Here is a 26,471-nt window from a genome sequence, read left to right as displayed (position 1 = left end):
TCATTCAGTACCTTCTTAAAAAAAGGAGACAGAGCCTTAATTTTTGAAAGAGACAATCCAATAGGTACACTGGACATCATTGTTTCAGAGAATGGGCACTGAATGGCAAATTACAGAAATTGCCTTAAAATGAGAGCACAGTAACTATTTTTTTTTAATTAATTAATTTATTTATTACTTTATTGTCTGTGTTGGGTCTTTTTTGCTGTGAGGGGGTTTTCTTTTTAGTTGCAGTGAGTGGGGGCTATTCTTCACTGCGGTGCACAGGCTCCTCGTTGCCGTGGCTTCTCTTGTTGCGAAGCTCGGGCTCTAGGCGCATGGGCCCCAGTAGCTGCAGCACTTGGGCTCAACAGTTGTGGCTCACAGGCTCTAAAGCACAGGCTCAATAGTTGCGGCACACCGGCCCAGCTGCTCCGCGGCATGTGGGATCTTCCTGGAGCAGGGATTGAACCTGCGTCCCCTGCATTGGCAGGCGGATTCTCAACCACTGCGCCACCTAGGAAGCCCAAGAGAGCACAGTAACTTTAAATCTTAAATATCAAAATATGAAAACAAAGAGAATCATTTGTAAAGAAAAGTATTTGAATTTCTCAAAAATTAGAGAATTAGAAGATAAAGAAACATTCAAGAAGGTAGTTTGTTGTTAAAAAGAACCCCACATATTTATTAAAAAGGCAAAACATTCTAAATGGATCTATTTATAGAAAAGAGTTTTAAAATGCACTCCTCTATTAAATTAGCTTCATCAAGGACATTTCACCATTAGTCATTAGAGTCCAGTGCCAATGGACTGTAAGATTTTTAAAGGCCTACAAAAATAATTGAAACCTGGAAAAAAAAAAAAAAAAGTATTGGCTCCAAACTACAAAATGAAAGCTGCAAAATGGAAATTAATAAATACTTAATTAAATGTCTACCAAAAAAATATTACATCAACTAGCCAACTTCAACTTTACTCTTAAAATTGCAGTATAAATTATATTTAATGTGGGGTATGGGTGGATTTTAATTTGTTTGATATATTATACATGCAGGGTAGCCAAAAGTAAGATTACAAGGCCCTCCAAACAGCCCTGAATAACCATAAAATGATCAAGATGACAATCTGTTTTCCTAAAGGCATTGAAAGTTAAACAAGGGAAGATAAGAGCATTAGGAATGGCAGTGTTAAGTACAAAAACAGCAGGCCTTGGGGAGAATAATGCCACCCCTCTCAAGAACAAGCAATGCCCACTGAAATCCTCACCTCCATTCTTCTTCATTAATGCACTGTCTTATAGTAGTGGCCTGCCCCCCCCCCCCCACCTGGGGTAGGGGAGACTTGTTTTTAAAGATCAAGGTTTCCTTAGAAGAGGTAAGTAGGCCATTTACACCTCATTATGTACCCTACTCAGAGAAGTCAGGAGATCAATTAGATGCTGTTCCTAGAAGGGTGGTATCTAGTGAGAATGTGGGGTGGTAGGGGTGTGGGGGGGGGGAATTTTAAAGGTGAAGAAAGACTGGGTTCTGAGCAGGGCAGGTCTGGCTGAGATTAGTAATGTCTGGGATGTAATACACAGTCTGAGATTAGCGATGTCTGGGATCTAATACACTGGGTGGGGCAATTTATTTTGGGACCAATCCTGGATTTTGATATCCTCACCTGATCTTTCTCATTGAAGGAAAATGATCCACTTCTTAGTATCCTCTAACCACCCAACAAATACAGTAACACATCAGTGGATACTCTAGAAATATAATCTATATTCAGTGGACGTAATGGAGAAAAGACCAAAATATTATATTTTCCTTAAAAAGTGCTTCTTTAAAGACTTTGTGAAATCTCTCCCCCCCTCCCCCACAACACACACACACACACACACACACACACACACACACACACAGAAATTATGGCAAATTATGTAATGTTAATTGTCAGATCAGGACCTATAAAGCTAAGCTGGGAAAACCAGGATTGGGGTTCAGAGGCAATTTAAATTTATTTTTAATTTTCATCTGTTTAAAAAGCTGTTTACTTTACAAACTCTTTCCTATTACCCTAAAGTTTTTAGAAGCAGCTCTTTAATTAAACTTTACTTCTAAAAAAAAATCAAACAATTGGTCCCTATTATTTTCCTTAGATGAATGAAGCTATATGATTTTCACTGAGAGAATATAGCGAAAATATTGTTTTCTTTGTACATGGTTTTTGAAAATTTACTTAATTTTAAGTGAAATGAATACCCAGCTATTATAAACTATTCAAATTGTACAGAAAGGGAAAGGGAAAGGAAAAGTTCCTGTCCCATTTTCCTCATCCTTTCTTATCCCATCCCCTGGATGTACACAATCATTTCTCGTGTTCTATACATTTATTCTCCATTGTTAAGATGACAACATAGATTTCTGCTTCTAATAAAATGGCAATACAGCCATATCCTGAATAAACTAGAATAATTTTCTTGCATACCCTATACTTTTCCTCTGAGTTGGGTTTTCTCGGGATACTGAAGTACATCCTATAAAAGGTGGTATTTTTCTGTATATAACGTCACTATATCTTTTTGACTTAGCAACCAGGAATCTATCCCACAGGAATACTCACATCTGTAGAAAAGACATGTGAGAGATTAATGTGGTATTGTTTGAAACAATGAAAATTTGCCTATCAATAGAGACAAGGTCCCTAAGCAGTCATTAAAAGGGTGAGATAAACTTATATGGAAATATATTTTGTATGATGACAAAAACAAACACAAAAACCCATGATCTATTAAGTGCCAAAAGCAAATTACTGTGTATGATGATGACACATGTACACACAGCATACACATACAAGCACATATATGCAAAATGAACCTATTTTATTTTTCTTATTCCCAAACTTTGCCATGCATTTACATATATATGCAATATAAATATAATATATTCTATGAAATGAATGCCAGGGAATGACGTATAGGTGCCTAATCTTAGTACTAAAAACAGTTGTTGTGTATATATTTCACCCTTTTGATGAACCTGAAAGAATGGCTTTGTTTTATCCTATAAGAGTCATGAGGGCCAGGATTTCTGCCTCTATTATTCACTTACTGCTAATCTCTGCACCTGGAAAGTGGTGAACTCGTGACAAAAAAAAAAAAATGTATTTAGTGAAGAAACAAATCTTCCTGCTACATTTTAGGAAAACTACATATAATAAATGATTGAGTGATTACTCCCAAAGAAAAGAGGGAAAGAAAAGGAAAATAGGACTCTACTCATAAAAAGAAATCTATAAAAAGAAATAGGAGGGCATCAGAATGGCGAAGAGTTGGAAAGACCACCCTACAGGGAGAGGAGTGGCAGGGGAAATCCAGAGGGGAGACTATCTGGAGGAGGAAGGCAGAGAGCTGGTCTGTACCACCCTTTCCCAAAAGGGAGACTTACACTTAACAAGCTCTGTGTTCACATGCTTCCAAATATTAAGAATATTATGAAAAGGATGCAGCTGTATATTAGTGACAAGATTCAGAAATACAACATTTGCATTGCAGAACAATTTCAATATTGGGGGAAAGACCCAGGGAACAATGGTTTATATTTGTTTAAATATGGCGTTTGTTTCCAGTTGTTGGTGAACCCAAATGATACATTCTCCTTCTTCCTCTTGTGATCCCAGATGACTTTCTTTAGTTTTTGAATGAGAAACTCATAATTGAGTTATCACTGAAGAATTTAAAGCTTAAGTTGGTTTAATTAAAATATATTTAAAGGGGGCAGACACACATATGAATGAAACTTACCATACTGCATTTCTATTTTCTACGATGGTTATTGACTTAAACTTCATACAGCAGAAATCTGTGCAAGTGTGATCTCTTAGACCTCTTTAGTTTACTTATTTCACAATAATTTGCCCTAATTCTTTTTTCCCCCCCAAATCATGAGTTTTATTCCTGATAAGATCAAAGGTACAGGGCTTGTACAACCAAATAGCCTCACAAAGATATACGGTGTTGAAGAATAAGAGCTTACACTTTGCAAAGGCTAGATACATCTAAGTTATATTTAGTTATTAAGATATATAAATACTAAAGAAATAGTAATATTAGACTCGGAAATGCGATTTTCTATGGCTAATCTAACTGTATGTCTCATTTCCCCAGGGCAGTTCTTCCTTAATCCTGTTGTCCTGGTATAACTGTTAATAGGGTCTTTGAATCTGTCCATGTTTGAAAATGTTACACAGCTACCCTATACTCCAAAAAAAAAAAAAGGTAGGTCTTATATCAAATTTGTCTTTATTCTCTTCTACTCCACACTGTATATTTATTTTCAGATACCAAATTTACAGGATATTGATTGGATAATGATTGAAAGGATAATGATATCTGAATTTCCCCAGGATTTAGAGGAACACCCAGTTTAAGCTGAACTACAACAGGGTCCCCACTGTGACATGGTAAAAATTCAGAACTATTTTAGGTTGTGCTTTTGCAGAAAGAGAGTTGCTTGCTGTTTGGACTCCTTATGGAAATGAAACAGTATGTACTTCTCCCCACCTCTGCCTCCTCCCAATTCCCCAATTCCCCTGATTGGGGTAAATAGCATTATAAAAAGGAAATTGCTGGTCTACCCCCCTGCAAATTGGCACAGATGAACTAAAATTCCAGTGCAGTGAAATAACTGGGGCTTTTTCTTGAGATAACGTTTAACCTGCACAACAAAATCAATTCAATGCTTTGATAAACTTGAATTCTAAACAACTTCAGTCCTGTGTAGCTTTCTGAGCTTATCATGCTACCATTACTTATTCTGTCATTAAATGAGCTCACTTCTCTACAATCCTTAGAAGCCCTTGACATTCCCAGGATTTTTTTCTTTTTCTACTTCATAATCACTTTCCAGCTCCAATCTTTTGTTTGGATGCTAAGTTAACTGACTGACATGCTTGAATTAGGTTGCAGGCATGTGTATTAAAGGCAAGAAAGATGTTAACTAAATTGGAATGCACCATAAAAGGTGGCTCTGTGTTTTTTAAGAAATGATAGTTGTGATGGGGGTAGTTTTGTTTTTCGTTTTTTGTCTTTGTTTTTAAGCTACTGTCAGGGCTCAGATGGGATGTGGTGTGCTGGGAAACAACTTCTTCCTTTTCATAAGCATTCAGGAAGCAGTTGACATTCCTGTACAAATATTTAAAACAAGACATTCTTTGAGTTAAAATGACATTGTTGTATAATATTCTTTAGAATGTTTATTCTGACATTTTAAATTTCAATCATAAGTAGTTTAAAAATCATTAACTCCTGCTTTATTTCCCTTCCCAAATATGTTCTGCATTTTATTTGATTTGTAAGTGTCTTCACATATAATTTTAACTTCACATAGACCCAATTCTCTCCCTGCCCATGTTCTCACTGGCTTTTGGAAGCATTTCACCCATTGGTGGGGTCATCTTTGATATTTTCACTTCTACAGCAAGCCTGGCTGCTGGTCATCTGTGTCTGAGCTTCTCCTCCTGTATGTCTCTTTGCCTCTGGCCTCTTCCCCACATTTGTGCCAAACTCCCAGGTTTAACATGCGACATCCTTTTGATATTCTTCCTCAAAGGGGCTTCCTAGGTGGCGCAGTGGTTAAGAATCCGCCTGCCAATGCAGAGGTCATGGGTTTGATCCCAGCTCCAGGAAAATCCCACATGCCGCGGAGCAACTAAGCCCGTGTGCCAAAAAAAAAAAAAAAAAAAAAACTTCTTTCCTATTCTTCCTCAAAGATGCAATGACAAGGTATTCCAATACGGTCCAGCTGGAGTAAAGACACCTTGTTTTAATGTGAGGTCATCTCAAAACAGCTTCCCATACTTTCTTGCACTGTGTCATCACACCACAAAAGCTGGCTTAAAAGTGAGGGAGAGATGTTGGCAGCCTAGGAATGACATTATAAGCCAGTAGAGCTGTTGTGTGAACTTGCCATCTCAAACCAGATTGAGAGACACAGTTCCCAGGCTCTGTCCTTTTTCTGGTCTTGCTGTCTTCTTTCTTCATCAATCTGAAATTAGAAGCTTAATCCATGGCTATGTTCTCAAACTCTATTCTGAACTGACTTCAAGTCTAAATGCTACTTCTAGCCACCTCCTCACACTCAAAACCCTACTGTGTTGTCCATTCTGGCCTGATATTATACCTCTGATCTCCATTCAGATTCAAAACTCAAACCAATGAAAAGAACACTTCTTTTTTCCAGAACCCTCCATCAGCAGCAATCTCTAGCTTAATCTATTCAAGCCTCTCGTGACTGCTGAAACTCTCAAACTTCCTCTTTATATGTGGTGTTTCCCATGGCAATCACCAGTGTTATCCTAAAACACAGTACATGGGGAAAAAAAATAGAAAAATAAAGAAGTCCCAGTTCTCAGTATTCATTTCTCTTGTTCAATAACCTCTGGTGGTTCCCCATCAATGATAAACAAATTACTTGCTTTGGTAGAGAAAATTTCTTAAAATCTTATTCTCTAAACAAATTTATCAACTTCATCTCTAAACATCAGCATTTTATAACTATCCCTACATGCCTATGCATCCTAAATACTAGTTAAGCATGGCGGCTAACTCAATTCCCTCAGTTTATCATGCATTTCAATACTTTCATGCCATTAGCTGTTCTCTTTCATTTATCTGGAAATTCTTTACACTCCTCTTTCATCTAGTGAGCTCTATTCATCCTCTATAGACCTATTAAGTGGTCACCTTCTCTAGAAAGCCTTCCTTAATCCATTCAGAAGGTAAAAACTGCTTACATACCACTGAGTACAGTGTATTAGTTATTAGTGTTCTCATGATTTCTCAAGCCATTGTTACTTGAGGAAAAGTATCATGACTACAAGAGACATCTCTACCTGCCAAGCTAGAAAAAACGATGAGTCAGAACACTGGCTTTTAAGCTTGCATGATCCTTTGTGCTTCAGCCTGCCCAGATCGTGAGCCTTTCACTAGGTCTACTCTGAAAAACCAAAACCCTAGACAGGAGCAGACCCTTGCAACACAGAAGGAGGCACTGTTGGAGCTATTTGGGCTCCTCAAGGGAGCGAGCCTTCTTTTGAAATCCTAGTACCTACAGAACCCTGTGTCCAAAACCCTTTTTCTACTTTCATCAAGATGATTGACTTTAGTAATAACAAAGCCCCTCTCCTGTTAGATTAACAACTCTGCCTCTACTCTGCTAGTTTTGAAGAACTATCTATTCCTATTCGTGGGGTTGTTTCCGGTCTTCTATACAGTAATTCATTCATTCAGTAAATTGACCTTTGGCCAACTGCTAGGCATTCAACAAAAAACAGATCTGGGACTTACCCTCATGGAGTTTTAATTTTATTCAGAAAGAAAATGTTAACCAACCAAATTTTTTAAAATTTCCATTATCATAAGTGCAACAAAAGAGAAGTACAGGCAACTGTGGCTTTGTCTATGACAACACCATCTGATCCCTTTTGAAGATTAGAGAAAGCTTCCCTGAGGAAATTCAAATTCATTTAGTACTTGACTGTTTGCTCAACTTGAACCCTAGACCTTGGCCCATCTCTTCGTACTTGGTATTTCTTCTAAGTATTATCTCATAAGGTACCGTGCCTTTCTCATTTGTAAAGATCAGGCATAACTTAATCTTTTTTCATTTTTTGTTTGTTTCATTATTTCCTCTCCTCCTGGTCCATTCTAAATTGCCTCCCTCCTTTCAAATTTTGTATCATATTTTTGCTACTCTAATTCCCTACTAATAAACCAATAAATTAGAAAAGTCAGTTAATTCTGCAACATTTTTAAGGGAAGAAAGCATCAGGATAAGGCAGAAGTATGTATGTCCACTTTCAGTACTTTGTACTGTTGTTCAACCAGTAGATTTAGGAAGAAATTTCATACTCTCAACATGATGAAATAGCCAGGGTTAGGTTAATGTAAAATGTACTCTTTTTCTTGAGAATTAAAGGGTATTCAATACCAACATTATTTTCACAAAAAAATACAAAGGTTCTAATGTGAGAAGTTTCTGTAACCCAAATCATGAAGCCTAGAAAAGGAATTTGTGCAAGTGAGTTGGTTGGAAGACACATTCACTCCAGCACAGCTAAAATATTTAAACCATATAAAAGTTTAGCTTCTTCAAAGTCCATCACAGTGAAAGTGAACAATCACTTCAGGCTTCCCCAATCCTATGTTCTGGAAAGCTCTTCACGTGTTGGAACATAAGGAGAATTATGGCAAAATTTACCTTCTGAATGTAAGAGAGTAGGAACATTTACGCTCTGATTATAAGAATGTGAAATGTGTGTCCAATTCCTCTTTTTAAAAATATATATATACATATTCTATCATTCTCTTTATATGAAATGTCCAGACTAGGGAAATCTATGCTCAACTTCCCCCCTCACCAGGCAAGTGGAACTAATTATTGCTTCTTCACTAAATGGTGGTGAAGTTTTTTTCATGATTTTTATTTTTAATTTTTTTAATTTTTATTTTATATTTGAGCATAGTTGATTAACAATGTTGTGTTAGTTTCAGGTGTACGGCAAAGTGATTCAGTTATACACATACAAGTATCTATTCTTTTCAAATTCTTTTCCCATTTAGGTTATTACAGAGTATTGAGCAGAGTTCCCTGTACTATACAGTAGGTCTTTGTTGGTTATTTATTTTAAGTATAGCAGTGCATACATGTCAATCCCAAATAAGTTCCTCCTAAATCTTTCATTTTGCTTTATTTTCTGTGAATTTGTTAGGAAGATAATCTTTTTTTTTTCTAGCCTAAGTTTTCAGATTAAATTATTTCTTAAAAATAAAGAGCCTTTAGGTTGAGTGGACATAACTAGTAGCTTAGCTTCTATATACCTCTTAAACAGGTTTCTCGGAAATTATCAGGTTCTCAGTAAAGGATGGCTCCTCTCTTTATCAATCTTGATAAAGTTTACTCAGTTCCCTAAATACATTCTTTAGCTTCAAATTGGAATAATCCTGAGCCAAAGAGAGGTAGACACACTGTTAGTAAAAAAAATGAGGAGGTGATCTGCTTTATCTATGCCCCTAAGGCAACCTGGGAAACGCTGTGCAAATGTTCAGCCTGAACTCCATCAGAAGGCTTGTTGCTTCTAAACTGTGATATCTGCCTGATTGAAGACCAGCAATGACTAACTTGAAGTTTGATCTTTGGTCCAGTCACATAGTTTCCAAGGAAGTATGACTTGAAAGTTCTTTGTGTAATGAGAGGCGATCATGTCTTTTCCATGTAAAACTGACTTCATTCCATCGGGAATGGAAATCATGAATTACGACAGTAATCATGATTCACAGCTTCTACTTTACCTACCAACATCTGCGTGTTTTTCAGAGCTCTGGCATTTTTTCATGAACACTCTTCCACCCACAGCAACACTATCTTAATCTCTTTCGCAGTGCTAAGAGAACTGTTTGATTTGTATATTTAATCTGCTCTTTTTATCCACATTGAGACCCTTGATAGCCTGCATAAGTTCTGTATATATAATTAATTGTACCTTAGAGTGCTATGATTTCTTTTTGAGAATAACTAATTACAAGGAACAAAGGATTGAATAGTTTTTTACGTGTGCCATCATCTCAACTAGGTATAAAAGTCTGAGTGTAATTTGGAACATATTAGTGGAGAGAGAAAGTTTAAAAAAAAAAATCAGACATTGTATTAGTTAACTATTCTCTATCAGAAAACTCAGTGTCTTAAAACAACAAGGATTTATTATTTTTCATAATCCTGAAGGTTGGCTTGGTGGTTCTTCTGATTTTGCCTGTGGCTACATTCATCTAGAGAATTGACTGAGATCATCTTGGAGAAGCTAGACTCTGAGTCCTTATAACATGGTTATCTCAGGGTTCCCAAAGGGCCCAGTGCACAGGCATATATTAAGCCTCTCCTTATGTCACATTTGCTGATAACCTACTAGGCAAAGCAGGTCACATGTCACATGTCCAAGCCCAATGTCAATGTGGGAAGCACTATGTAAGGGCATGGATACTGACAGGCATCACTCACTAGGGTCATTATTGTAACAACCTACCACAAATGGTGGTAACGTGAGAAGATATTTTATTTTCACATTGAGACAGGCCCTGACAGAATAATGATTTGTGTTCTAAATTTATCACCGTTACCTGGAGAGAATATAAACTAATCAGTGTGTTGTCAAAATGAGAACCAGGATTACTGACTAAAGGGCTATTGATGTAGAACCTACTAGATAAAAAGATATGAGTTCTGATATTGAAAGCATACACCAAGCAAAACTAGGAACAATAGAGATAAATTCACATCTAGACTCATTAAAAAGAAACTATGTACAGTGCATCAAGGAAAAATATATAATACTTTTAAAAAAAGGAAAGAAAAAAGGATTAATTATAAATGAAAAACATTAGGAAAGAACAAATCTTATCAGTGACAATAGAATGTATAACATAATGAAGTAATATCTTTTAGGTGCTGAGATTAACCATCAATTAATTAAACTATCATTCAAGAATAAGGGCAAGTTTTAAAATTTTTAGACTGCAAATGTTTAAAAGTATTTGCTAGTTTCAAATTGATAGGTAAAATTCTATATACTAGATTAAAAGGATGATTATGGGATTGGGTGTTGTGGGAATGGTTAAAGCATACTGAGATCCACATCATTTACAGGAGAAATATAGACATTTTGAATTACTTTGAACTTTGTTAGAAAAAAATGTATACTTAAATAAGTAGCATCAAATTTAATGGGTGTCCACTAAATGAAAAGAATTATAATCTACAGCTGTTGAATCAACAAAGGAAATAAAGTCACACTTAAAAAATTTTTTAATCAAACAAAATGTAGAAAAGAGGAAATATAAATAAAATGTATGTATGGAAAATAAAACCAAAGTATGATGTTCTAAATCACTAACCATAATAAATGCAAATACATTAAACTAACATATTAAAAGAAGAAATTATTAAATTAATTTTTTAAAAATCCAGCTGACTCTGTTTTAAGAAACACTAAAACAAAACACACAGAATTTGACAACAAAGGGATACAAAAAAATTAACAGGCAAATGAAGATGAAAATTACTTTGGCAATGTTAATGTGAGATACATTAGAATTTAAGGTAAAAACTAATAGAAAAATCCACATAAAGATACAATAGTCAACTTATATGTGAATAAAGACAAATACGAGAAAAAACTTCAGAACTATAAGGAAAAATGCACATATCCACGATCAATCAGAAATATGCAGCTAGATATCTTCCTCCACAAGAGGGCAGACAGCAGTATCAAGCAGTATCAGCAGTATTTCATCTTGTGGAATGGAAAACCACAGCCACAGAAAGATAGAGAAAATGAAAAAGCAGAGGACTTTGTACCAGACGAAGGGACAGGATAAAACCCCAGAAAAACAACTAAATGAAGAGGAGATGGGCACCCTTACAGAAAAAGAATTCAGAATAATGATAGTGAAGATGATCCAGGACTTTGAAAAAAGACTGGATGCAAAGATCAAAAAGTTTACAAAAGACCTAGAAGAATTAAAGAGCAAACAAATAGAGATATGCAACACAATAACTGAAATGAAAAATACACTAGAAGGAACCAATAGCAGATTAACTGAGGCAGAAGGGCAAATAAGTGACCTGGAAGACAGAATGGTGATAATCACTGATGTGGAAAAGAATAAGGAAAAAAGAATGAAAAGAACTGAAGACAGCCTAAGAGACCTCTGGGACAATGTTAAACACACCAACGTTCGCATTATAGGGGTCCCAGAAGGAGAAGAGAGAGAAAGGACCCGAGAAAATATTGGAAGAGATTATAGTTGAAAACTTCCCTAACATGGGAAAGGAAATAGCAACCCAAGTCCAGGAAGCACAGAGAGTCCCAGGCAGGATAAACCCAAGGAGAAACATGCCAAGACATATAGTAGTCAAATTGACAAAAATTAAAGACAGAGAAATGTTACTAAATGCAACAAGGGAAAAATGACAAATAACATACACAAGAACTCCCATAAGGGTAACAGCTGATTTCTCAGCAGAAATTCTGCAAACCAGAAGGGAGTGGCACAATATATTTAAAGTAATGAAAGGGAAGAACCTACAACCAAGAATACTCTACCCAGCAAGGATCTCATTCAGATTTGATGGAGAAGTCAAAAGCTCTACAGACAAGCAACAGCTAAGAGAATTCAGCACCACCAAACCAGCCCTACAACAAATGCTAAAGGAACTTCTCTAAGTGGGAAACAGAAGAGAAGAAAAGGACCTACAAAAACAAAACCAAAACAATTAAGAAAATGGTAATAGGAACATACATATCAATAATTACCTTGAATGTAAATGGACTAAATGCACAAACCAAAAGACACAGACTGGCTGAATGGATACAAAAACAAGACCCACATATATGCTGTCTACAAGAAACCCACTTCAGACCTAGGCACACACACAGACTGAAAGTGAGGGGATGGAAAAAGATATTTCATGCAAATGAAAATCAAAAGAAAGCTGGAGTAGCAATACTCACATCAGATAAAATAGACTTTAAAATAAAAAATGTCACAAGAGACAAGAAAGGACATTACATAAAGATTAAGGGATCCATCCAAGAAGAGGAGGTAACAATTATAAATATATATGCACCCAACCATAGGAACACCTCAATACATAAGGCAAATGCTAACAACTATGAAAGAGGAAATGCAAGGCAGAAATAGAGACACAGGTGTAGAGAACAAACACATGGACACCAAGTGGGGAAAGCGGGGAGGGTTGGGGGGGAATGAATTGGGAGATTGGGATACCAAATTGAACACTCTAAATATGTGCTGTTTATTGTCTGTTAACTGCATCTCGATAAAAGTTCTTAAAAAAATACTTTAAAAATGTCAAATCTCACTAATCATAGATATAAAATTCAAAGCAATCCCAATAAAGTCTCAGTGGAACATTTATGAAAATCGAAAATCTGATTCTAAAGTTCATATAGAAGAGAAAATGTACAAGAATAGTGAATGATATTTGGGAAGAAAAATCCTAAGAAGTGAGGACTTACAACATCAGATATCAAAATAGACTACAATATTGTAAACAGGGTAGTATTAGACCAGGAACAGATAGAAATATGTCCATATAACAGAGAGTATAGATGAATTCATACTTAAGATAAAATTTCCTATCAATAAAGAAGTAATTATTTCATAAATTTGATTAAGCGCTTGCCTATCTATTTGGAAAAAAGGTAGAGCTGTTTATTGTCTGTTAACTGTATCTCAATAAAAGTTCTAAGAAAGAAAGAAAGAAAAAGAAAGAAAGAAAGAAATATGCAGAAGTTAAGCAGATAAAAGCAGATAAAAATTAACACCTGTATGAAAGATCTAAGTGACATAACAAATAAGCTGTATCTAACAGAACTCATGAATCCAATAAATATAGAAAAACCATTTCTTTTAAGCACAAAAGGGACAGTCACAAAATTTGACCATATATTAAATGAAAAGGCAATCTCAATAAATATTTAAAAATCTATAGCATATAGTTCATGTTTTCTGGCCAATTATATAAGAAATCAATATTAAAATGTATTTTTATATGATACAGAAAAATTTAAAACATACCCTTTAAATAACTAATGGTTTTAAGTAGAATTTGCAAAGAATATTATAAAATATATAGACCTGAACAACAACTGAGATGTATCTTAGTGATTTTCAAGGAACATTTACTTATAGCCCTCAACAATTTTAATAAGAAACTAGAAAGATTAATTATAAATGAGTTGAACTTCTGACTCATAAAGCTAGATAATAAATGATAGAATGTGCCAAAATAAAATAGAATACAGGAAATATTAAATAGCAGAAACTGGTAAAGTGGGTCTCTCTTACAGCTAAGAGTACACATATGAGTAAGTTCTGGCCCCTGGAGTATTATAAGATAAAGATTCGTTCTTATAATTGGTAGGTCTCTCTTCTTCCTCCCCATAGTCCTTCCAACTGGCTGGAATGCACGTGAAAAAGCTGTTATTAAAGAGACCATCTTTGACCATAAGGAATGAAGGCTACACAAAACATAGGAAAAAGGTAAAAGAAATGTGGGTCCATGATACTATGGCACTCTTTTTCAGTCCTGTACTGCCTAACTGGACTCACGTAAGAAAGAGACACCTACCTTATTAAAGCTACTATATGCCCCTCACAGAAAAATCTACTCCTAAAAAAAGTGATGATTTATCTAAGAATGCAATGTAATCCACCCCTTAAAGGATAATTAACAAAGAATATTCCCAATAAGTGATGAAAATTAATTCAATACTCATTCATGTAGAAAAATTAAAACTTAGCAAATAAGAATAGAAGAGGAGCATCCTTAACCAGATAAAGGTTTTCTATCAAAACTCTCCTGCAAATACTATACGAGAATACCATACATTATCTCTTTTATTCAACAGTACACTGAGGATGCTAGACAATTCAATAACACAAGAAAATTAAATTAAATGGCTAAGATTACAGAGATCAAAACAAAATTTTCTTTATTTGTAAATGGCATGGCTGTCCATTTGAAAACATCAAAGAAAACCTACAAATTATTAGACTTAAGAATCTCTTAGGCTGTTTAGAGAAATGTTTTGTGCAGTTAGCTGCAAGTGGATTTTTAACTGGATAACTAAGCTTGGTTACCTTATAAATCAAACTGACCAATCATATTTATATTGATAATTGCCATATGACAAGTGTCTTAATTAGTGTGGACTGCCACGATAAAATACTATAGACTGGGTGGCTTAAACAACAGAAATAAATTTTCTCACAGTTCTGGAGGCTGCAAAATCTGAGATCAATGTCCAGCAAGATTTGGTTTCTGGTGAGAGCTCCCTTTATGGCTTATGGATGGCTATCTTCTCCCTCTATCCTCATATGGCAGGGAAGCAGGAGTTAAAAACAGAGAGAGAGCGCTCTGGTGTCTCTCCCAATAAGGGCACTAATTCCATCATGAGAGCCCCATCTTTATGACCTCATCTAAACCTAATTATCTTCCCCAAACTCCATTTCCAAATACCATCACACTGGGAGTTAGTTTCAACATATAGATATAAAGATTGGAGACATGCATTCAGTCCATAGCAACAAATCTTCACACTTGTATATTATGAAACTTTTATTATGTGATATAGGGAGTAGGGGATAAAAGGGTTTGTCTGAAGCTGGCTCCTGTAATAAAGTTATGCTCGTGTTTTCCCCAGTTTCATTATTTTCCTACGGAAAAGAATTCCTCCTTGAGTAATGTTCATATATGATGGGCAAAATTAGTCTCACATGTGAAAAGAAATTCATATTTTTTAAAAAGGCTTGAGGGAAATGTGGCAGGAATCTCTTACAAAAAAAAAATTCTACAAAGATGTTTCGCTCCTCTTTGGACAGTCATTTATGAAGCATCTCAATTCTGCATCAGTTGGATGTTGATGAGACCCACCTGCCAACAGCAGGAGCCTAAACAGGATGGCCAAAATTCCCAAGAAAATAATCAAGATAGAAAAATAAGCCATCGTCAGTTTCTGAATAAGGAACTGGCTCACAGTCACATGCAAAGCCATAGACTAAATAGAAATTTCCCGTCTTAAAAATGAAATGTGTGTGGAATTCTTGATGAGTTATATCCAGTACAACATACACATAACATTATCATTATCTGCAAATCTACTCTGAGTTTTCTTTGTAGGAACAAGCTTCCTTCATTAAGATATTGCTGCTGGGTGAAGGGGAGAGATCCCCTGAGATGCAATGTGACACGGACAGCAAAATTACAAGTGGCATTAGTACTAGAAAAACTACCTTCTTGGCTCAGCCACAAGATTCTCATTTTGCTAAAAGAATCAGGAATTTCCTAACTCAATTGGTTTTTAACTTTAGCATGAGAGGTCCTAAAATGTTCTTAGTAGACTGATGTCTAAAGATGTATGAGCACTGAGATGCTTTGAGAAAAATTTTATGTGTTTTTCTGTGCTCTACTTTGTGTTCCTGTGTGTACAGAAATGAATAAAATATGCTATTTTTCCTTTATAAATTGATCCTACTGATCCTCTTATTTTCTAGCAGTGATGATCTGTTTATAACCTCAAATTCTCTTATGAATAAGGGCAAAAAGAGGAATGGGCAAACTCAATGTCCACAGAGAAAAATATCTGCAATTGGCTCATGCAGTAATTGAACCCAGAAATGTAGGATAAGCGTCAAATGTCATGTCTACACAAGTCCGTACTGTGTTAAATTAAAACATTTCAAAGTAAAAGGTGTCTTTTTATCATTGCATATTTAGTAGTAATCTGTGCCCCTAGCTTCTGATTTCAGTTTTGCCAGTGGGTAGGTGACCAGGGATAAATAATTTATGCCCTGCTGCTCTATATTAACAAAATGAGAAGAAGAATGATAGAAAAATGAAACCAAGTTGCAGAATGTAGGGTCAGAAGAATTGGGCTGAAGTTTGAAATGACTTAACTCTTGAGGAAGAATACCTTCAGGGAAAGTATACACTGAACAATTTCCAGGGCAACAGCCCTGCACTAAAGCTGCTATTAGGAAATGATTATGGAGGAGAGATGCTCAAAAATTATCCCCCCAAATCACACCATACTTTCTCCATTAGGTAAATTAGTCTCTTCTTACACTACACTGGTAGTTATTAGATTGCCTCATAATACACCTTACTATATTTTTACTTGTGTCGTTTTACTATCAATTTGATGCTATTGCTTTTCTGAGAAATCTTTCAATGGAATATGGAACTCTTAAGTGTGAGTTTAATTCTATATTGATACCACTATTGTTTTCTGTAATTTAAACTACGTATGCCTTTTAAATAGACAATGGACGATCTTCCAATGGAAGGTTCTGTAAGAGAATCATAGAATTTTAGAGGTAGAAAGGAATTGTAGACGATGTATTTCAGTAATATTGTTTACATAAATCTCTCCTGCCACTGGGCTCTTAGCCCAGCACAATCCATTATCACCAAAGATAATAGTCTCTCACATGAATCACTAATTCTTCCCAGCTGCTGACAGCCTTCTTTGTTTTGATCGCTCTTCATGAAAAAAAAAAAAAAAAAAAAAAAAGGATAGTTTAAATGTTCTAAGGTTTTTCATAAAAAAAGACTTACCTAAACAAAATTACTTAGAACCAGATAAAATTAGTACATGATGAGTAGACTTACAAAGTTATCTTCTACGTTTTTTTGTGATACAGTGAAAAGTAGCACTTTTACTTCAGGTAGTACAACCTAGCGGTCAGAAGCATGTATTCTGGAGTCATAATGATCTGTGGCTCTGCCTAGTTGCTTGACTTTTTTGAGCCTTAATTTTCACATTTCAAAACAGAAATAACAGTTAGTCCCATAGGGTTGAGAAGATGATGTGAAATCATTAATACACATACTCAGGTCAGTGGCTAATGTAACACATGCGCCATTATTATAATTTCCTAATCTATTTATCCCTCTATATATTTTATTATCAATTAAAATAAACTTCCTCAGGTTAATGTTTGAAGTCTATAATAATAGTTTTAAATTCTTTGTATATTACTTCACTTGATCTGCTCAAAGATCTTCAAAGATAAAACCTAGAGTAACCAAAATGTTGATTTAGATTTTCCTTTCTCCTTCATTCTAAGGATGTTTGCTCCATTAAGATATTGAAAAGGAAAGCTTAGGAAAGACTTTCAGAGTTGAGTCTCAAATTCATAACACAACCTGATCTAAATTCAATAATTGCTTTCTAGTGTAAGACTGATGACTTAGCAGTGTTGAATTAGAAGAAAAGTTCCTCTCTGTTGTTGTACCTTGGCATGAAAACAAGATGATACCACTAATGAGAACTATCCTCCAGAAGGATGTGCTTCTGGGATGCTGAGATTCTAACAGACATAAATAAGTCTGTGTCTGCAGCAGAGCTCAAAATATCAATTTAAATAAACACTCTCATAGAGAGGAAGAAGTATATTTCTCATATACAATTTGTCTAGGAAATAAGGTTTAGCTATGAAGACAGGTTACCTTAAAGAGACCAATTCTCATAGCATTAAATGTTAGCATAATTCAAAGAGAACATCTCAATGCTTCATAAATAAAGCTACAAATGCAGAGAAGACTGTCTCCTCTGATCAGTCATCTTCCTTAACTGCCTAAACCTTTGCCTTTATTTTTCACAGTACCAGCACCATCCCCCCTTTAGTTTGAATGGCTATATGTTCCTAAAAATACTCTGCTACTTTATTCTCCCTGGGAGTAACCAAGTCAGATAAGCCTTAGTACTTGTGATACCAAGATGCTATGGCTTATTTCTGGTTCCTACACAGCCCAGGGACCATGGACTCGACAAGTCTAGGGATGCCAATGGACAACATTGCTCCAACACCTTGTAGACATGCTTTCCACTTGTAATTTTTGCTAATGATTTGAATTTCCCAAAGAAGGGCACCCTAGGCCTGGGAGAGAGGAAGCCATGAGGAGTGATTTCAGTTCTGTTATAAATGGCTAGGTTAGTAGGTTATTTTAAATTTTTGTGTCTTGTTTTCTTCATCTAAAGAAGAGCTTGGATTAAGTGTCTTGCACAGGTCAAACAGCCTATGATTCTGAGTAGGTTATCACTAGTTATCAAATAATTTACAATGTCTCCTTGTGTTTGTTTGGGGTTTTAGTTGTGGTTTCGTTTCTTTTGGTTTTGCTTCTGTGCTTTAATCCCGAGGAACACAGTGTTAGGTAGAAACCACTTTCACGTCTTTAAAGAAGCAGGGCGGTCTGTGTCCACTCACAAAGGGCTCAGACCTTACTGCACTGGAACAATGTTTTCTAAAGTAAGAGTGAAAGCTGAAATATAATTGGCTGAGAGACTGTCTGGGAAATTCAGAGTCCTCTCACATACTTTTACATTATCCCCCAGAGTACCTCAAGTTCTATTTATTCTTCAAGCACTGAAATAGCCCCAGAATATTTCAGTAACAGCTCAAGAAAGAGCATCTTTCGGACTTCACCATGTATGGTTTCAATCCAAATGTTCCCATTTTCACATCGCATGCTGTTCCTGAGTTGGGTTCTCACAAACCTGATGTACAGCCCCATCTCCCCCAAAAGGGCAACAGATGCTTGCTGGGAAGAGGCACGTTGAAATTCCAACCAATCACTTGACGATTTTATTCTTAACCCTGCCCAAATAGTTTAATAGCTCCTCTTGCCTGTTATAAATAGGTTCTGGTGCCTATCGCTCCGGCTCACTGGGAAAGAATGCAAACAGTCCCAGGAATGAAATACTCAGGAAGGCTGTACTGCTTGGTAAGAGCTATTTTATTTTAAATGACAAAATTTCCTCCAGACACATGGAAAGCCTTACATTTTTAGTCTTGTGAGTTTCTCATCCTAAGGAATGATGTGATGTTTCATATGAGAAAAGAAAAAGTAAGAGACAGTGAGCGAGCAAGAGAGAAAGAGGAAGTTACATCAGTGATAAAAATGTGCTGAACAAAACCTTTCTCCTTCAGTTGGCCTTTAAAGGAATGCTCATTATTTTAACTCAATCTGTGTCATCATACTACATTCTATAGAAGCAAATACAGTTCATGTAAAGATATGTTCATAAGGACATCTAGAAAGCCAACAGCACGAAGGGACTAGAAACACATTACAGAAGACACCAAGTTGAGCCTATTGAATCAATAAAAATATCTCAGGAACAAAGTTTCAGTAGACTTGTGCTTTTATTCCCATACTAAGAAGTGAATGTGAGAAATATTCTATATTGTTATATAAACAGTTAATTTTTTCTTTGAATAAAAAACAATCAGTGATGCACATAAGAAACAAACGTGAAGACAGTTACAATTGCAAAATTTTCTGTTTCAATTATCAGTAAACTGTCATATTTGTAACAGCAATTTTGAGTTTTTGATTTCTGAACCTAGAAATATTTCTCATTCCTGCTACAAAATAAGGAGAAAGCACATGATGAAAATTTATGTCTTTTGATTGTGGTGACAAAATACAGTTCTAAAGGGTTTTGTGTCTTTTATTTTTTCTTTTTATTTATTTATTTAATTTATTTTATTTTTTATTTATTGGCTGCATTGGGTCTTCGTTGCTGTGTGCGGGCTTTCTCTGGTTGCAGAGAGCAGGGGCTACTCTTTATTGCAGTGCACGGGCTTCTCATTGTGGTGGCTCCTCTTGTTGCGGAGCACGGGCTCTAGGCACACAGGTTTCAGTAATTGTGGCTCATGGGCTCTAGAGTGCAGACTCAGTAGTTGTGGCACACGGGCTTAGTTGCTCCGCAGCATGTGGGATCTTCCCGGACCAGGGCTCAAACCCGTGTCCCCTGCATTAGCAGGCAGATTCTTAACCACTATGCCACCAGGGAAGGCCCTCGTGTCTTTTAAACATAGATAAGTACCTTTTGCAAAGATCTCCACATATCAAACTTCAACTGCATATGACAGTAATTTCCAGTTTTCTATGGCTGCAATTCTTTGCTTGACCTAAATACTTAGGTCTGTAATTAGGAAGTTAGATGCTGTATGATTTTCTCAACACACAGTTTTAATAATTCTGGACTTTTGAAGTTTCTTAGAATAAGTAAACTTTGTTCAGAGTATATGGTACACAGAAATATCTGGACACATAACAATGATGTTATATGATGTTTACTTTTGAACAATATGTTACAGAGTTTTGAATTCTAGTCTGGCCCATATTTATAGCAAATCATAGTTCTAATGATGCCAAAAAACAGCTTGTGTCTATAATGTTGTTAAGTATTTAAACAAGGAGGCCATTAGACTGAGATATCTCCAATGCCCCGGCAGCCTACATAAGTGAACCCGAACCCAAGCCAAAGTCAACACACTGGAATCCAAGAAAATGAAACTTAGTAACAACCAATCACAAACAGCCAAATAGGCTTTCCCAAATAAGGCAGCTGCTTAAGTTATCCCCAATAAAATCATGTCTTAGCTTTGGTTCAGCATCTTCTTAAAACCTTGCCCCTTGCTCCTTTCAGTGGGGTTCTCCTAACCACTTTTGGTCTGATGCTGCATGGTTTGAATTACTAATGCTCAGATAAACTCTTGAAAAATTGTAATGTGCCTCAGTTTATTTTTTAACAAGTGTAACCAATGACATTTTTCTTGAAATCAAAACTAAGAAAGTGATTGGAACATTCGTACTTAGAGTTTTTAGTTGATTCTTGATCTAAGAAACATCAACCTGTCCAAAATCAGGGAAACATGAATGTAGTAGAGGAATGCTGGAGTCATGAGACACTCCAAAAATAGTTGACTACTTTTTTTTTGCTATCTCAGACACTGACTGTGTCCATCAAACTCTGATGACACTTACACACAAAGACTTTATTACAGGCATGAAATGTTCACATAGACTTCATAGAGTATCTAAATAAAATTATTTTTAAATTGAATCCTCTAAATTGCTTTACTTCAAAAAAAAGCCCTCCCTGTCCCCTTTCAATACGAGTGTGCATGTTAATTCTCCAAAGTTTAGCAGATACCCAGAGGGGCTATTAAAATGCTTCTGTAACTGATGAAAGAAATTGAAGATGATGGAAAGATATACCATGCTCTTGGATTGGAAGAATAAATATTGCTAAGATGACCATACTACACAAGGCAATCCACAGATTCAATGCAATCCCTATCAAAATACCAATGGCATTTTTCACAGAACTAGAACAAAAAATTTTACAAATTGTATAAAAACACAAAAGACCTTGAATAGTGAAAGAAATCTTGAAAAAGAAGAATGGAGCTGGAGGAATCAGGCTCCCTGACTTCATACTATATTACAAAGCTACAGTCATCAAAACAGTATGCAGTATGGTACTGGCACAAAAACATACATATAGATCAATGAAACAGGATAGAAAGCCCAGAAATAAACCCATGCACCTATGTAGTCAATTCATCTATGACAAAGGAGGCAAGAATACACAATGGAGAAAAGACAGTCTCTTCAACAAGTGGTGCTGGAAAAACTGGACAGCTACATGTAGAAGAATGAAATTAGAACATTCTTTAACATCATATACAAAAATAAATGCAAAATGAATTAAAGACCTAAATGTAAGACTGGATAATATAAAACTCCTAGAGGAAAACATAGGGCAGGACACTCTTTGACATAAATTGCAGCAATATTTCTTTGGATCCATCTCCTCAAGTAATGGAAATAAGAACAAAATGAAACAAATGGGACCTAATTAAATTTAAAAGCTTTCACACAACAAAGGAAATAATAAACAAAAGATAACCTATAGAATGGGGGAAAATATTTGCAAACAATGCTACAGACAAGGGATTAATCTCAAAAATATGCAAGGAGCTCATATAGCTCAATACCCCCCCCAAAAAACCAAAACCCAACCCAATCAAAAAATAGACAGTGGGACTTCCCTGGTGGTGCAGTGGTTAAGAATCTGCCTGCTAATGCAGGGGACACGGGTTCGAGCTCTGGTCTGGGAAGGTTCTACATGCTGCGAGCAACTAAGCTTGTGCACCACTATTGAGCCTGCGCTCTAGAGATCATGAGCCACAACTACTGAGCCCATGTGCCGCAACTACTGAAGCCCACATGCATAGAGTCTGTGCTCTGCAACAAGAGAAGCCACTGCAATGAGAAGCCTGCGCACCACTACAGAGTAGCCCCCACTCGCCACAACTAGAGAAAAACCAGGTGCAGCAATGAAAACCCAACACAGCCAATAAATAAATAAATGGACAGAAAACCTAAATAGACATTTCTCCAAAGAAGACATACAGTTGGTGAAAAGGCACATGAAAAAATGCTCAACATCGTTAATTATTAGAGAAATGCAAATCAAAACTACACTGAGGTATCACTTTACACCAGTCAGAAGGGCCAGCTTCAAAATTTCTACAAATGCTAAATGCTGGAGGGGGTGTGGAGAAAAAGGAACCCTCCTTCACTGTTGATGGGAATATAAATTGGTGCAGCAACTGTGGAGAACAGTATGGAAGTTCTTTAAAAAATTAAAAATAGAGTTACCATATGATCCACTGATCCCACCCCAGGCATATATCCTGGGGATAATTCTAATTCAAAAAGATACAAGCAAGGGCTTCCGTGGTAGCACAGTGGTTAAGAATCCACCTGCTGGGGCTTCCTAGGTAGCACAATGGTTAAGAGTCTGCCTGCCAATGTAGGGGACACGAGTTCAATCCCTGCCCCAGGAAGATCCCACATGCCACGGAGCAACTAAGCCTGTGTGCCACAACTATTGAGCCTATGCTTTAGAGCCCCTGAGCCACAACTATTGAGCCCATGTGCCACAATTACTGAGGCCCATGTGCCTAGAGCCCGTGCTCCACAAGAGAAGCCACAGCAATAAGGAGCCCATGCACCACAACCAAGAGTAGCCCCCACTCGCCACAATTAGAGAAAGCCTGCGTGCAGCAACAAAGACCCAACAAAGCCAATAAATAAACAAATAAATAAACAAACAAATAACTAAATTTTAAAAGAACCCACCTGCCAATGCAGGGGACACAGGTTTGATCCCTGGTCTGGGAGGATCCCACATGCCATGGAGCAACTAAGCCTTTGTGCTGCAACTACTGAGCCTGCGCTCTAGAGCCCATGAGCCACAACTAATGAGCATGCTCTGCAACTACTGAAGCCCGCATGCCTAGAGCCTGTGCTCTGCAACAAGAGAAGCCACCACGTTGAGAAGCCTGCGCACCACAATGAAGAGTATCCCTGCTCTTCGCAACTACAGAAAGCTTGCACAGCAACGAAGACCCAGCACAGCCAATAAAAATAAATAAATTTATTAAAAAAAAAAAGATACGGGCTTCCTAGGTGGCGCAGTGGTTAAGAATCCGCCTGCCAATGCAGAGGTCACGGGTTCGATCCTAGCTCCAGGAAGATCCCACATGCCGCGGAGCAACTAAGCCCGTGTGCCAAAAAAAAAAAAAAAAAAAAAAGATACATGCACCCCAATGTTCATATCAGCACTATTTAAAATAGCCAAGACATGGAAGCAACCTCAGTGTCCGCTGACAGATGACTGGATAAAGAAGATGTGGTATATGTACATACAATGGAATATTACTCAGCCATAGAAAAAAATGAAATAATGCCATTTGCAGCAACATGGATGGACCTAAAAATTATCACACTAAGTGAAGTAAATCAGAGAAAGACAAATATCATATGGTATTGCTTATATGTGGAATCTAAGAAAAGGATACAAATGAACTTATTTACACAACAGAAATAGACTCCCAGACAGAAAACAAACTTATGGTTACCAAAGAGGAATGTGGGGGAGGGATAAATTAGGAGCTTGGGATTAAAGTATACACACAACTATACATAAAATAGATAACCAACAAGGACCTACTGTATAGCACAGGGACCTATACTCAATATCTTATAATAGCCTATAATAGAAAAGAATCTAGAAAAGAATATATATATACACATATGTATATATATGTATATGTACATATATGTGTATATGTATGTATATATGTATATGTATGTTTATATATATTCTTTTCTAGATTCTTTCTATATATATATATATATATATATATACACATACACACACATACATTTATATCACTTTGCTAACACAACATTGTAAATCAACTATATTTCAATAAAAAGTTTAAAAATAAATAAAATGCTTATGTAAACTGCCCCTGCCTCTGTGAGAAGCATATACACATGACTGACTATATTTTTTTCTAACTTAAATGTACTCTTCAAAGAATTTTTATTGAGGGGGACACATTTCAACTTCTTGGCATTTGAGGTGTTTCCTGTGACCCTACCTTTCTTGTGGCCAATTAATCACTCATCAGTGCTGTGTCATCTGTCACCAAAATCCCCAGATAAAGTGGGAATTTGATTAATTGCACAGAATAGTTAATCATGGTACTCAGGATGTTAACTAATGTACCTATAAAGTCTCAGTCTATAGAGTAGAACTTAAAAAAATATCTACCTTGACCCACTTGCTTTTAAAATGTGCTAAGACAATTCAAAGGGCAGAAGAGTTAGACAATTCAAAATGTGAACGCAGGGTTTTGAAGTGGCTCAGAACCATACTTGAAGCTCCGTCTATCCTTCCAATTTCTACTTACTAAGGAAAAGTAGAAAGAGTGAAATTTTTAGTCCATTTCCTCTTGTCAAAGTAGGCAAAGACAATTTAAAATGCGGACAATCACTGTTCCAGATTTTAAATCAGGAGGTGAAACCCTTCCATCAGAGCCCCTATAATGTGAGACCTGGCAGTGTGTCTGGTACAATTAGCCATGTTAGAAGGTTCAGTGTATTAAGGTACATGGGGATCTGAAAAATACAGACCTTTCTAATTAGCATTACAGCAGTCCAGCTGGTACACAAATGGACCTCACTGTTAATAATCATATTATCAAGTTAAAAGAAACGTGCTTAAACAATTTCGTTCACAAATATAGACATTTCAAACCAACATAACTGCAGAGGCATGAGCCAGTAAAGAGGGGACAAAAATTAGAAAATTGTCTTATATTAAAATTAGAGCAATTCCTAAAGCCTCCACTTACTTTATACTTGGAAATGATGAGCTTTGATCTTAGTTTCAGTTAAAAACCACCACCCTAGACACTATTTCCTTTTTCTTTACTATTTAAACCTTTTAAAAGCAATGTCAGCAATTTCACATCCCCTCTTGCACCTGGAAAATTGCTGTTTCAGACTTGCAGGTTACCTTTCACTTCTCTACTCATTTCACTTCTTAGCTCTATGTGAAAAGCTGGGGAAAATATTCTTTCCAATAAGAGTACCTTTGGTATACTCTTTGTTTATCCATTTGCTTGTGGCCATTTAGTTTCCTGGATTTAAGTCACTCCCAAGATGTTAAACTTATGAAGATCTTTAAACTACAGACTGTGCTCTTTGAATGATGAGAAGGGAAACCATACAAAAAGTGTTTCCAAAAGAAGCACAGATTTCTGGTGGGCAGAATATTGAGTAACATTCCAAATGGAAAGACAAAATTTCCTTTCAGGCAAGTTTGGATATCATTTGGTTATGACATAGCATTAAGACATGATAGGTTATAAAAGGATTCTGACAAGTGATTTTAATTTTTAGAGAGGATCAAATAATAGAAGCAAAGTATCAATAAAGGTGTCATGAAATATTAAAAAACTCAATTCTGCCAGCAAACAAGCACTGTTGCTGCATACTTATTTTAAAATTTCAGCTTTATTAAGGTATAACTGATATATAAAATTATAAGATATTTAAAGTGTACAATATGGTGATTTGCATATGATATACACATACATTGTGAAAGGGTTACCCCTTAATTTAGTTAGTTAACACATCCATCACCTCACGTTTATCCCTTTTTTTTTAGTGAAAACATTTAAATTCTACTCTTTTTTTATTATTATTTATTT

At 36.1% G+C, this 26,471-nt stretch overlaps 1 long non-coding RNA gene across 1 annotated transcript in view; it reads right to left on the bottom strand.

The window, feature by feature from the left end:
- Window positions 1-212: 212 nt before the first annotated feature.
- The window catches only part of LOC130855599 (uncharacterized), a 148,234-nt gene continuing 121,975 nt past the window's right edge, over window positions 213-26,471 (bottom strand). Inside the window, exon 5 of the long non-coding RNA XR_009054348.1 lies at window positions 213-496. This is a non-coding gene — a long non-coding RNA (uncharacterized LOC130855599). The remainder of the gene's footprint in view (window positions 497-26,471) is intronic.

The sequence above is a fragment of the Hippopotamus amphibius genome, chromosome 6 (genome assembly GCF_030028045.1).
Source record: "Hippopotamus amphibius kiboko isolate mHipAmp2 chromosome 6, mHipAmp2.hap2, whole genome shotgun sequence".
Classification (NCBI taxonomy): domain Eukaryota; kingdom Metazoa; phylum Chordata; class Mammalia; order Artiodactyla; family Hippopotamidae; genus Hippopotamus; species Hippopotamus amphibius.
This window is presented reverse-complemented; position numbering and strand designations above follow the sequence as displayed.